General features: G+C 54.4%; 1 protein-coding gene across 2 annotated transcripts in view; it reads right to left on the minus strand.

Moving 5' to 3' along the window:
- Positions 1 to 10,256, minus strand: part of NDRG1 (N-myc downstream regulated 1) — a 56,550-nt gene extending 46,294 nt beyond the window's left edge. Inside the window, exons 1-2 of one of the 2 annotated variants that reach the window (XM_025265563.3) lie at positions 10,102 to 10,226; positions 7,969 to 8,039 (exon numbers count right to left, since the gene is read on the minus strand). The gene's annotated coding sequence lies outside the window, so the exon portion shown is untranslated. Of the gene's footprint in view, positions 1 to 7,968; positions 8,040 to 10,101 lie in introns of both variants that reach the window. The other variant, XM_006079337.4, reaches the window with a different exon arrangement.
- Between the last annotated feature and the right edge of the window lie 4,359 nt (positions 10,257 to 14,615).

The raw sequence follows: 14,615 nt of genomic DNA on the forward strand, positions 1-14,615 counted from the left end.
GCGCCACCTGGGAGGCCCATGTTTCTGTCTACATTCACTCTTATGTAGTTTAGTAAACCACAGGAGTGAAATGCCTTGAAAACAGGTCCACATGTATTTCAGGCTGCAGCTCAGCCCAGCGTGGTCAGGTCACCTTGGCTAGCTTGACTCCAGTGTGATCCCACTGGAGGATCAGCCTTCACCTGCCCTCTCACCCTCCCTCAGAACCAGAAAGAGTTCAGGTCCAGCTTTCCTGGCTTTCCAAACATGCTCCCGGAGAAATCCCTTTACCCCACACCTTCTTTTCCTCCTAGAACTCAGCTTCCCAGACCCCAGGAGACAGTGGCTTGAAAACTGGTGAATCCCCCTTAAACATCAGTATTTGAGAACTGCTCCTTTTTGGAAGCTGGAGGAGGCCTCAGGGAGCCCCACCCTTCATGTGCTCAGGGCCCTGGGGAGACTCAGAGAGGAGCTCACAGAGGACTATCACAGTGTTTGTCCAGACGAGGGTGCTTCTGTCCCCCCATCTGGCGAGGTCCGGAGACATTCTTGATCGGCACGACTGGGAGATGTTACTAGCATCCAGCTGATGCAGACCAGGGCGGCTGCTGACCACCCCATGGCGGCACAGGGCACCCCCACAGCAGAATTATCTGGCCCCAGGAGTGAAGCGGCTGAAACGCCCTGGGCCCAGACCAAGCAGCGAGTGAGAACCCCAGGGCTCTCAAGTCTGCAGGGAGACCAGATAAAGCAGAGAACACTCCAGGTTTTCCTTGTCCCTGGGGGGAGGGGGTGGGTAGGAGGTGCGGTTCCCGCAGGCCCGGGGCAGCCTGTAGCTTATAACTGTAACTGGACACATCCCGACAAGTGAGCTCAGCCAGGACCTCCAGCCAGGTTACTGCCTGCGATTCCCAAGACCACACAAACGGGCTGTAGAAGGTGCACCTTGAGCCCCGGGCCCCCCACACCCCCCAGCCCCCTCTCTGAGCTAGGATGCTCTCAATCCATCTTGGCAGACTTAGGCCCCTTGAGGCCAGCCCTTAACCCTGTCTCTGTTGCATCCATCAATAAACTTTGCAAACTTTTGTCTCAGAAGCTGTGGGTCTAAAGGAAACCTTATAAGGAAGTTCAATATATAAAACTGTTTTTGAGAAGAAAGCTGACATGTTTTAGATGAAGCCAGGGACACCTCGTGTTCCCCCTCCCTATCGTCTGCCCCCACGAGGCAAGACCAGCCCTCAGGGCCCTTCTGAGTTCCAGGAAGCATGTGCAGTAGGAAGGTTTACTCGGAGGTGGTTTTCCTGCACAGCAGTTGTATGTGCCAGACACTGAGTGGATCGAGAAAGGACTTATCACAGCTCTGTGATGAGACCCAACTATGTGACAAGTCAGGCGTAGACAGGAGGTGACCTGGTTTGGGTGCCAGGGCTGGTGCCCCCCCTGTCCCCTTCAGGCTCCACTGAAAGGGTGCCCACACCTGGGGTCACCCCCTGCAGCCAACCTGCAGCCCCACTGGGCTCAACAAGCTCTCTCCCTGGGTTTGAGGCCAAGCGCCAGATGCCAAGCCTGCCCTTCTCCACCGCCTCCTGCAAAGTCCCAGCGCAGGACGTAGGGCTGCAGAGGGCCCAGGTTGCAGGTGGCAGTCCTGCAGCGGGCCACGCCACACCGGGCAGGGTGGTGGGAGCCTGGGTGTCTGACTCCAGCCCCCTACGCCATCCTGTAGGGTGGGCTCTGTCTCAGCACAGAGGGAAGCCACTCCACACAGGAAATGAGGTCGGGACAGGTCTCCTGCCAAAACCCCACTCAGTGCACACAGCAGGGCTCCCGGTCACAACGCCAGCTGCCAGACTAGTTTATACCACTTCTTCCTTTCCCACCTGCCTGCCCAGAAGGAATTCTGAGAAAATCAATATTGCAGAAGTGAAAGGCAGCCAGGAGTTAGTGGGGAGGTGGGGGGAGATCTGAGGGTCATACCTGAACATTACCATTGATTGGCTCTGCGATCTAACCTCTGCACCTCAGTCTGCTCATCTGTAAAATGGGCATAACAACTCCTGCTCCCGGCGAGTAGTGGGGGTCCTTCAATGCAACCATGGCACACAGAATCGGGCAAACAGCTGCTTCATTAATCAGTGCACTTCCCTGGTTGCCTCAGAGACCCAGGGCCATCTGTGGGGACACGGTCTGTATTTTAAACATTCTTAGTCCCCGAGTGGCCCAGCAAGGAGGGGACACAGAAAAAAGGTTCAGCGGGTGTCACATGGGTTTCCAGCAATCAGACCCAATGCGCCACCACTCGGGTCAATGAGTAACAAAGGCCCAAGGGGCAGGGGCAGGTGGGGGGGTGGGGGGCGGTGCAGGCAAATACCTTTCCAGTTCAATGGACCCAGGAGCCAGTCAGCAATGAGCTGAACTCCATGGGTTCCAGCAAAGCCAAGACAGATTTGCTCGGAGGAGCGAAGAAGGTGACCTCGGGGACTGGGAAGGCAGTGAGCGAAGGCATTTCAGGCCATGAGGCCACATGAGAGCTGTTAGCCGGTCACCCTGAGAGCAAGGGGACAGACAGCGCCTGGGATTCTCACAAGCCCTGATGGAGCAGCGGGAACACTGTTTAGGAGCTGGCGCGTGGGAACCCTACCCCTCCTGCCACATGACTGTTCCCAAGCCATTAACCCCTTCCCTGGGCCTCGGCTTCCCATCTACAAAATATGTGGCAAGTGTTCTACAGACACCATTGTTCTTGTTTAGTCGCTAAGTTGTGTCCAGCTGTTTGTGGCCTGCCAGGCTCCTCTGTCCATGGAATTCTCCAGGCAAGAATACCAGAGCAGGTTGCCATTTCCTTCCCCAGAGGATCTTCCTGACCCAGGGATCGAACCTGTGTCTCCTGCGTTGGCAGGCGGATTCTTTACTGCTCAGCCACCTGAGAAGCCCTCTATGCACATCACATAGTCCCCAAAACTCAGGACGGATGGGAGCCCAGGCAGGAAGGTGCTGCATGCAGACAAAAGGGAGGTGCCCCCTGGGGTGCTATGAGAGCCTCTTGCAGCGTGGCTCTGCTCAGGTCATCTGCCCTGGGAACCTGGAGGACCCTCTTCTCCCAGCCGGGACCTCCTCCTAGTCCCTAAGACTGGAGTCCTCCACCAGCTCTGGCATTCCTCCAACAAGCCACCTGGAGGGGGCATTTGCCCTTCCTCTTTGGCAAATTCTGCTGGGCCCCTAAAGCCCCTCCGAGGCGGGGGCGGGGGGCGTCAAGCACAGAAACACCCAGAGTATGCTCGGGGAGCCCCCAGCCTCACCCACCCTCCACAGACACAGACGCTGACAGCGACAAGAACTTCAGGTGCCTCCTAGGCTCCAGACTCCATCTCCCCTTTGAGCTTTCCAGTAGCCCTAGAAGGTGGACCCCATCATGTCACCATTCGACGGGGAAACGGAGGTACAGAGAGATTAAGAAACGGACCTCAAGTCACCAAGCATCAAGATGGCACAGTTTTAAAAAAACGTTCAAGGGGACCATTGACCATGAACCCAGCTTGCTCTAAACAGACACACATACTGAGTGCCCAGCCCCAGGCAGGAGGTTCTAAGGACGGGCCCCATGTTCCCAGGAGACTTCTCCCGTGTGGATCAGCTGGCGGAGTCACGTGTTTCTCTCGCCACCATACACAGCCCCCTTGAGTCACCACCAGAGGCCCAGGCTGCGGGCAAAGTCCACATCTTAGACATTCTCCCTTCACAACATGCAGAAGGGATCCGCCATATTCAATACTTCAGAAAAAAGGTTCATTGCATTATTCTATTTGTTCCTGGAGGAGGTCCCTGGGAGAATGTGGATTGGATCACCTCAGCTTATGAGTGGGTAATCTGAGGCTCAAATGCCAAGGCCTGTGTGACTTCCTAAAGGCCTAGACTCCATCCTTTGGAGTGAGTGCAGGTGGGCAGGGCAGGGACAAGCAGACCACAGCCCCCCAGAGTCCTCCAGTGAAGCAGAGAGAGAGGGGAACCAGGAACGAATGTTGATAAGCTTGCATCGATTGTTACTGTCAGCCACTGGCCCAGATTTTGTCCCCTCCAGAACACGCCTGGTTTCCAAGCCACGTGAAAGCAGTGTTTTTTCCAGCACACTGGGCTCTTTATAGAACAGAATTTAAAAGGCGGGCAGGGGATCAATGGACACTGCTGATGTTCGCCATAACATCCTCTCCGAGTACAGTCAACTCCAGAAGGTTTGAGAGAACAGTGCCCTGTCTGCATTAACCTCCAGAAAGGTAGCCTTGGGGTACGCCTTGCCTCCCCGCACCTTGCTACGGACATGTCCTTTGGTCCTTTCTTTGCCAAAGAGATTCTGAAATCAAGCTACCAGGCAGTCCATGGGTTCTCATGATGTTTTCTGGACCTTCTGAAACCCAAGCCTTCGAGCAGGGTGAAGAAGTTGATGGCCTCTCAATGTTTTTCTTATGTAATCAACCTAGTAAACAGTAATGGCAGGACTCACTGGACCTTCTAGAAAGTTCCCCAGTTGAGGGGAAGGGAGGTAGAAAACAGGGCTTTCAAAAGTCTATAAAATGAAAAAAGACGATCAGACAATCAGAATTCCTTCAGGAGGCCCTGGGTGCTTCTGCTTGGAGGCTGAACCTCAGCAGCATCCTACAGACTGTCTGATATTGAAAGACTAAAAAAGAAATCACTAAAGAGAAGGCACCCCCCCAGCTGCATCCATTCCCTGGGTACCAGGCTGGAGACCAAAGGCAACTTCTCTGTCTTGGGCCAGAGCACAGAACTAGCAAGAAAGTCTGGGACACAATAGCAGGAAGAGGGAGGGGCCTGCACGTGGTCCTCACCCCACCCGCTTCTCCATAGCACGACCCAGGACCTTCCTGTCGGTTCTCCGTGGAGGCCTGGCAGCCCAGCCACCTGTCTGGCAGAGAGAAGACCAGACCGTCTGCGGGGACGCGCACGATAACGGAAGTCTAAAGGAGGATGCTGGGTGGGTGAGAGGCTTTTTCTGTGAATCTGCAAGACAAACACGAGCAGCACTGGAAGGTCTGTGAGATAATGTGTGGAAGGCACACAGATGGAGCCAGCGTTAGCACGGGACGTGGAGGCAGATTCCTCCTACACAACCCTTTGTCCCCGAGATGGGACAACTGCCACACTGAAAGAATCTTTCCCCGAATTGGTCTTGCTGCTCCTACCCTCTGGATGACCTTCCGATCTTTCCTACACAAGAGGGCCCGCGGTTATTTCCTTAGTAAATGGAGGTATCCTTTGGACCTACATTGCTTCCCTGGTGGCTCAGACAATATAGAATCTGCCTGCAATGCAGGAGACCTGAGTTCGATCTCTGGGTCGGGAAGATTCCCTGGAGAAGGGAGTGGCCACCCACTCCAGTATTCTTGCCTGGAGAATCCGAGGGACAGGGGAGCCTGGTGGGCTGCCGTCTATGGGGTCACAAAGAGTCGGACACGACTGAGGCGACTATGCTACTACTACTTGAACCAATATTAACTGATTGCCTACTAAGTGCACTCTCGGGTCTACCGGAAAAGGGTAATTAGGCAGACACAACCTAGAATGATCCAAGAAGGGCACCCAACCCAGTCGGCCTGCCTGGAGGGGGAAGTCAGGGAGGGCTTACTGGAGAAAGCAGGCAAGTTCAATGATTAACAAGAAGAGCGGAGGAGGGGGAGGGTTCCCAGCTAAGAGTCCTCAGAATTACCTACCTCTTCGGAATGACTCTCACACTCACATTCAGAGAGGGCTGCCCAGAACCTTCTCAAAGCCAATAGGTGGAGTTGGGGGTAAAGATGGGAGAAGAGAATGGAGCCCTGTTCTTCCTTAAAAAAGGTCCCCATCCACCTCTTTAAGCAGAGCAGTACATGGGCATATCGTTTATATGTACAGAGCTTTCCACAGGTTTAAGGAGAAAAAAAAAAATTTATAAAACAAAAGATGAATCCCCCAGACTGCTAAGGAGTCCCACTTCCTACCCCCTCAGTTGGAGGAATGCCTCTGCTGGACTGGAAATGCCTGGAGACGGAGCCCAGGTGGGCAGGTCTTCGGTAAATATACGGTATAAAGATCAGGACTGGGTGGAAGAGAGACCTGTGTGTGGATCCACACTCTGTAATCGAGTCTATTCGGCAGCGCCAAGTCAGGGTGCCAGGGTTGCCAGGTCTCTTCTCACAGGGCGTCTGCCCTGGAGCACTGGGGTCCGCACACTCACGATCAGGGCCCCCTACTCCTCCCGCACACCCTGCTCCAACAAGCCTGGACTGGCCAAGCAGGGGTCAAGAGAGTGTCCAGGGAATTGACCTCTGCCAGCTCCACAGCAGAGACGGCCAACCTGCCTGTGTCTGTCTCCAAACTTAAAGAGAAAGAAAGGGCAGGGCTGGGCCCAGACTGAGATCAGGGAGTCAGGAAGGGCTTCCTGAAATGAAGCCAAGAAACCAAGTCCAGGTTCCAAAGATGGATAGAGGAGGGCCTGGGCAGCCTCAAAGGATAATGCTGCAGCGAATGGTCCATGGTGGCCCACCGGGAACGGAGCCCCATCACTTGATTCTGGACAAGCAAGGGACCTGCTCAAGCCTCAGTCTTCTGATCTGAGAAATAGCAAGGATGTCTCCTGTCTCAAAGGAACAAGGAGATGCCTTGAAATCACAAGGCACTTTAACCAAATAAAAGCTATTTACTCCAGACCCTGGAGATATGAGGAATGTGGCCCCCCTCTTTCTTTTGCTCTCCCCCAGCCATCATTCTGGAGCAAATATCCTCCTCTCTGGCAGTACAATCTAGCCCAATCCAGCCCAGAAAGCGCTGAAACAATGCAGATCCCTCGCCCATCCCAGACCTACCAGGCCTGGAAATCTGCATTTCAGACAAAGTTCCATTATATTTTATGCAATCTGCATAAGCCTAGCTTTCTGTAAAAACTTCAAGAAGCAAAACATGAATCCAGCATTTGCAGGCCTTCCCCGGGCAATGCCTTGAGAATGCCATTTGTGGAAATGATTGACCGCAAGTTCCCTCATCGTGGCCTCACGGGCAAGTACTGTCCTCAACTCTTGCCGTAGATTAACTCAATTAATATTTACACGTCCCGGTGAAACAGTATCTGTTACTCTCATTTTTCAGGGGGGGAAACTGAGGCCAGAGCTCTGGCTGGCCTCTCTGCTCTTCTCACTCAAGCCTTTTTGCAGTCACCCCAACATGCCATCATGAAAAAAGAACAAAGGCTTTCAGGTCTGATGCTCTGGGTTCTCAGCCTGCCCCTCCCACTTCCAGTCACAGAGCCCCCAAGCAAGTCCCTTAAACATTCCTGGCCTTGGTTTTCCCATCCATTCAATGGAGCCAAGACAGCATAGGGAGAGCTCTCGTGAGGATGAGAGGGGCTGTGGGATATAGCTGCTGATTCGGAGAGAGAGAAAGGTCCTGTCCCTTCCCAGCCCCCTCTGCCTGAGTCAGGGCCCCTCCCTGCTAGAATCTTAGATGCTGAGTCATCATCCTGGCTTCCCTTCTGAAGCACAGGGCCTTTTGAGTCACGCTTTGGATAGGATTCTCTGGATCCCAAGGAAGAACTGCAGCTTCAGGCCATCAGAAAAACACAATGAGATCTTTCTTCCCCATCTGTGCTGAGGCCGCTCATGCCAGGAGATTTCAGTGCACTGACGGCAGGGGACGTGTGTGTCTGGGGGGCAGGGCGGGGAGGGCTTTGTTCACATCTGGGGTCCAACCTGGGCAGCCCAAATCTGGGCCACCACCACTCAGCAGGGCTGCAGCCCTTTCTCACTACGCTGATTCTGCTCCTGTCTCAAGAACTCCTGATTCAGACTGAAAATCAACTGACTCATCAATCACCCACATTCTGTCTGGAAAGTTTCCCCGCCAGAAACTCAGTGAGGATCCAACTCATTTTCTGACAGCAGAAAATACATCTCTCAAGACTGAGATTCCCGGTTCACCACCTTCCATCACAGCCCAGAAACTCACGCTGACTTCCAGGCGTGGCTCCTCCTCGGCAAGTCATTCCCTGCCTTTCGGTCTCAGTTTCCATCTGTAAACTGGGCAGAAGTTGGACCAGGAACTTGTGTGAATTTTTAATTTCTCCAAATTACTAAACCAACAGATAGCAAGCCTGGATTTGCTTCTCAGGAAAAGAGACCCCAAAAGATTCTCCAAGGTCTCCTTGGAAAGCGCAGTCACATGCTATCACTAAAAATTTAACTGCCTATGGGATCACAGAGGAATGGGGCCATTCAGTTGATTCAGTGTCTGTATTTGATCTCCTCCCAAGGGCCTGGCCCTGGGCCAGGTGCCAGGTGCCAAAGCGAGGCAGGCGAGGCCTTCCTTCTCTGAGAGGAGTGACGATGATGAGAGACAAAGTGCCACAGAGCTACCAAGTCCCGGGTCTGGGGATATCCAGCTTCGCTCCTGACTCCAGAGCACTGTCCCTTTAAAGGTATCCTATCACTTCCTGACCATCCCTGTGTCCCCTCTTCCCCTGACCCCCACCCTGAGTCACCCCAACAGTTACCACCACAGAGGGCTGGGGTCTGCACCCTTGTCTGCATTTCTGTCCTGGCTGGGGAACCCCTTGAAGCCAGGTGCGGGGGCTTGCACTCTCTGTACCTTGCTTATTTCAGTTCACCTTTGTGAAACTCAGTCAAGATTCCAGCATTTCTATCCAGGAGGAAGCTGGGCTGGAAGGTCTGCCTTGGGACTGCATTTTTCATGGCAAGAACACACTCTGTGTTTAGATATTCTGTTCTTTAGGAGGTGAAGTATGGCTGATGGCTTTAGCCTGCCTGGCCACTGGCTGAACTCTCTCTGAATCTTTCATCTTTCCCAGTAACTCAAAGGAACCAAACAAACTCAAGTGCCCAGGACATTTGGGAAGAAGAGATGGTCTGGGCACAAGACAATCGCGCCCTCCCCAACCAGGTTTGCCTCCCCTACCAGCTGCCGGGCACCTCCCCCACACAGGCCACAAGTCGGTGCTGCCCCCGACCTAGAGGGATGTCTGACAGCAGAGGCGACAGGCGGGCGAGTGGGGGAGGTGGAGCGGAGCAAGGCAAATAGCCACTAAATCCCAGCTTCAGCCACTAATGCGACCCAAGCGGTGACAGCGCGTTTCCCCCGGAGCCCACCACGGTGCACACGCCCTGACCCCGGCTGAATCCGAGACCGCGGCGGATCTCCCAGGAAGGGCCGAGCAAATCCAGCTGTTCTCCTCCCCCCGGAGGGCAGGAGAGAGAAGGGAAGCTGGGGAGAGTGGGCGGAGGCGAAAATGACGCCACTCGAAGCCCTAGCCAGCGCAGAGCGGCCAGATGCCACACGACCCCTCTGGTCCAGGCCACCGCTTACGCGCCGCCACAGCGCCCACCCCGGGCCACCTCGGGGGGCGACCCTGCCCAGCAACGCTGGCCAACCCTCGCTCCCGCGAGTGTCGCACGCGCTGGAACACTAGGACCCTTCCCTAACACACACACGCGCGCGCGCGCACACACACAAGCGTGCTCCACCCCGACTTCCAGGCTGAATGGGCCCCCGCCCCTCAGACACACACTGGTTGGGGGCAGAGTCTGGGAAACAGACACACCCGCGTCCCCTTCTCGAGCCTCGTCCCTAGCGCCGCTCACTCCTAGCCATCTCCTTTCTACAGGCGCACTCAATCCTTCCTTCCCCAGACACCCCACTCCAGGGACACACCCCACCTCCACCCTCAAACACACACACACTCCTGGTATCGCCTCCTCCCACGTCCAGCGCGCCCTCCGGCCCGGGGCGCCCGTGTGAGCCCGGAGGGCCTTGGGAATCAGCGATCAAGGTGTTGGGGGCTCTCCACCCTCTACCCCGATCCTCAGGATCCCACTTCCTCAGCTAGGGGAAAGGTGAACCCGGACCTTTTTTTCCCTCTTGAGGCCGAATCAAACACCCCCACTCCAGTAGTGCTCGCACCCCCAAAGCCCCTCCTGGCGTTCACCCACGGGCCACCGGGAGACCGAGCACTTGCAGCTCCGGGAGTAGGGGAGGGCTGGCCACAAAGGGCGGTCCAGCAGAGGCAGGAGCACCCATAGGCGACCGATCCCACCCCTCCTGGCGGGAAGAGGGCGTCGGGCTTACCTAAGGACGAGGGAGAAAAGCGAAAAGGACCCGGAGCTAGGCTGGAGGCGCCCAGAGGGAGCGAGGAGAGCGGCGAAGAGAGGAGTGAGCTCCACAGCCGGAGCTGGGAGCCAGGCGAGGTTTGTTTATGCCCGGGAGGAAGGCGATTTTATAGGCGCCGCGGCCCCGCCCCCCGAGCCTCGCTCCGCCCAGCCCCCGGGCCCCCTCGCCGCAGGGACACACCCCTCGCCGCTCCCTCCTCCCGGGCGCTCCTCCCGCTCCCTTGGGCGAGCCTGGCCCTGCTGGGGCAGCGCGCGGGGGGCGCCAGCCCGAGCCACCGCCTGTTGCGCAAGCCCGCGTGGAGGCGAGGCGGGGAGCGGCCCTCCGGATCCCGGCGGCCGTTCCGCAGCGCTGTCCCTTTCCTCGTCCGGAAGGCCGGGGCCTGGGCGTGTGCAGCGGGCGTGTGTGCACTGGGGATCCATTTGGGCGCGGGTGCGTGTGCTTGGGCGCGCTCGCGCGTGTGCGTGTGGACTTCCGTGTGTCTCTGTGTGACCGAGTGGCCCCCGTCTCCATCTCAGAGTTTCTTCTTCCGAGTACCCTTGCGCCACGCCTGGACTTCCCTTAGGAGCGACTCCAGGTCTTAGATCCCAAGTCCCGAATAAGCTGCCTCCTTGGCTTCTTGGAGACCTTCTCCCTGCGATTCTCGCCCCATGACCCTTCCTTGTTGCATCAGCTTTCCGTTGAAACCCAGACTCTCGTTTAATCGCGTCCATCTTGCTCAACCAATCCTTGGGCACTCTCACCCAACCCCGGTTCCCTAGTTTGAAGCCCACCTGCCCTTTCCCACCCTGCGTCCTCCACCCCACCCCCCCGCCCCCCGCCCCCAACCAGAACCCTGGCAGGAAAGGAAGGCTCTCGCTCCTTCCTCGCCCGGTTCCCAGAACTTGTACTGAGCACCCTTTCCGCGCTTAGCCGCCTTGTCTACTGTCTGGTTTGTGACTCCGTGTTCCCAACTCGCTCTGCTTATCAATATCCCCTGCGGAACTTTTTTTTTAAGAAGGTACGGGCCAGGGCTCCATCCCAGGACGGTTTGATCAGAATCTCAGGGAGTGCAGCCCAAGCGTCTTTTAAGAGCTTCCCAGATGGTTCTAATGTGCAACCCAGGTGAGACTCACTGCACCGGGAGAATATTATTTTATGGGTGAAGGAAGACCCTACCGTTGTCCCCAGGCCCCTTGCCCAGACTTGTATTTGCTTGCGTTTGCGCTCCTCCTCCAGCCCTCTGCCTGATGGTGGTAAACCTCTTCCCTCCACCAGCCCAGGTTTTGCTCAAGACAGGGCCCTGGTTCTCCTCTGTGCAGCCCACTGGCCTCCAGGGGCCCTGGTATTTACCTATTCTGTCATTCCACAAATATTTATTGAGCCACTGCTTTGAGCCAAGTTCTGCGTTCAGCTGCTGGGGAAAAGGACTGAGAAGCTGAGGAGCGCCAAGATTCAGTTTCCCCATTCACCCAAAGAGAAGGTTAAGCTGGGCTCATTTCTTGGGTAACTGGATTGAGCACCTGCTCAGCCTCTGTTGTATACACTGGGGGCATGGTAATGAACAAAATTAGGCCAGCTTTCTTTTACTCCACTTACACACATCCATTTCCCCTTACCTCCCCTATTTCGATTCTCAACATTTATTGAGCTGCTCTGTTTATTACCTGGCAAAAGATAGAGAGGCTCAAGTTCAAAAGTGGAGTAGGCCACTACTTCCTCAATAAAAAATGGGAGCCCTGGCGTGTGGACTGGAGAGGGCACTTTGCCAGGAGAAGCCACTTCCACCCCTTTGAGGATGACTTGGGGGGTGGAGCACTCAGGGCAGTCCAGACCTGTAGCAGGCTCTGTCCAATGGCAGACGAGGCTTGTGCTTAGGAACCCAAGCCTTCCGGAAAACAATGAGCAGAGAACAAGTGGGCAGATCAGGGAGACAAGATACCAGAGACCAAGAGAGGAGAAAAGAAGAATTATACCAGAGTGGGGGATGGGGTGGGGGGGGTGGGTAGCATTTTCTGTGGCATTCTCCAACCAGGGTGAAAGGAGATCATTGCAGAGTCCAAAGCAGTTCGGAAAAGTTCTGAAGGAGGTGTCGTTTGGATCCCAGACTCCGTCTCATGGGTCCAACACAGCCTGTTTTTCCTTCAGTGCTGCAATACTTTTCTGTTTCTGCAATGCGTTGAGTGCCCAGATGAAGCCATTTTCCTGCATCCACTTGTAGGAAGGAAGGACTCAGGGGCAACCCTGGATGGGCACCGGGGTAGAAGGTGCTCCCCCTGTGAAGTGGCCCCAGGGCACTGAGAGCTTCCTGCACCGCTGGTCCCCCAGCCCAGGTCAGCTGAGACAGCGGAAGCTCTCAGAGCCAAACGTGGGTGCAACTGTATTGAACCGTTGAAATTATTTCTCTTTCTCGCTGGTCAGCAACAGAATTAGATTTGCTTAGTGAATGCACACGTGGTGCAGATCCATCACCAGATCAGATTGGATTTTCTGGACTAATGTCCCTGGAAATTTCTAGTTAGCAGCACTTTTTTTTTCATAGACTGTTCTCACTAGAAGGACCAGAGGCATCATCCATTCCCAGGCTCTGTCTTGGATTCATGGGAACTTGGGGCTGAGAGAGAGTACTTGAGAAGAACGCTTGATTTCACCACATGGGTGCTGTGGTCCCTCGGGCAGTTGCCCCACATGTCTTGACATTCATCATGAGAGTGGAGAAGATGGGTAAGAGGAGCCACTGGACCTTCTGGCCACAGTGTGTGAGTCCCCTGATGTGGTTCCATGTTTTTTTAATGTGAAAAAGAGTCCCTGAAAAGCTAGCATCCCTTCGTTCTAGTATTGGGCTCTCCTCCATATCTCCCTCTGTTGTGAATCAGTCTAATCTACAAGTACACATTCACAACAATCAATGACCCATCCTAATAATCGTCTCTTACCCCAAGTTCCCCTCCAGTTACTGTGTAGCCTCTTCCTCCCCAAACTTCTCTAAATAGATGCCCATCCACATCCTCCACTTCCTCATCTCCCCTTCCTTTAACTTTAAGCTTTTAATTTACCAAGTTCCTCAGGAGTCAGTCCTGGCTTAATAAATCTACAAAGCTCTTTAAGGAAAACAATAGTCTTCTTTGCACCCACACACCACCTCCTCGCCCCCCTCCCCTCCCCCCTCCTCCCTCCACCTCCCCCCCCCACCCCCCACCCCTCCTCCTGGGAAGCTAGGACTTGCATCTCTGCAGATCATTTGTATCTCATCTCTGATCTCACCAGCTTTTGTGGCCCTGGCATGTTCTGTAATTCGCTGCCTTGGCCTCCTCATCGGGAAGTTGTACATAATAACAGAGCTATCTTCTAGGGTCGTTTTAAGAAATACCAGTTAATACACGTAAAGAAAAGAAAGAAAGAAAGTGAAGTTGCTCAGTCGTGTTCAACTCTTTATGTCCCTATGGACTGTAGCCTACCAGGTTCCTCCATCCATGGGATTTTCAAGGCAACAGTACTGGAGTGGGTTGCTATTTCCTTCTTCAGAGGATCTTCCCAACCTAGGGATCGAACTCAGGTCTCCTGCATTGTAGGCAGATGCTTTACCATCTGACCCACCAGGGAAGTCACATAAGGACCTGTGAAACATCCTAGAACAGTGCCTGGCATGTACAAAGTCCTTGATAGAATGTTAACCATCATGATCACGACCATCATCATCTCATCCCATGTCTCCTGGCATCTTTCAAAGTACCCGATTCATACAGAAAGCCAGTAAACAGTGGTCGAATAAGTGAGCAAAGGCAAGTGCTTCTTCCTGAACTCTCCCTTCTTTCTGCAGCCCTGCTTGGACTTCATGGGGAGGGAAAGGGATCTTTCTGCTTGCTTCGGGAGCCCAAGTAGAAGGATCATATCTGTGGACCTCTGAACCTTTTCCCAGTCCTCTGAGAGCATCCTTGACGTGTAATGTCCAGCTGTGAGCAATGGGGAAAATCTGCGAAAGGAAAACAATTTCACAGGCGGTTGGATGTTCGCCTTTGGTTCAGGGTACACAGTAAATCTTCCATTTTTAGTAGAAATGAAGAGGTCTATATAACTTTTGGCCCATAATAACCAGTTTCTCTTTGCTCCTGGTTTGTAATGGTTTGTCAGGAGTGCTATAACAACTTACCACCAAAAGAGTGGCTTAAAATAACAGAAATGTATTTTATCTCAGTTTTGGAGGCTGGAGGTCTGCCATCAAGGAGTCAGTGGGGTCCGCCTCCCTCTGAAGCCTCCAAGGTGGAATCCTTCCCCTCCTCTCCCAGCTCCTGGTGCTTGCAGGCAAGCCTTGGTGTTCCCTGGCCTGTGGCTGCGTCACTCTGATCTCTGTCTCTGTCATCGCAGGGCCTTCTTTCCTTGTATCTCTCTCTGTCTCTGTATCTCTGCTCATGGGGACACCAGTCATATGGGCTGAAGGGCCCACCCTAATCCAGTATGACCCCTCTGAACCTCACTGATTATATCTGCAAATGTAA

Source organism: Bubalus bubalis, chromosome 15 (assembly GCF_019923935.1).
Source record: "Bubalus bubalis isolate 160015118507 breed Murrah chromosome 15, NDDB_SH_1, whole genome shotgun sequence".
Classification (NCBI taxonomy): Eukaryota; Metazoa; Chordata; class Mammalia; order Artiodactyla; family Bovidae; genus Bubalus; species Bubalus bubalis.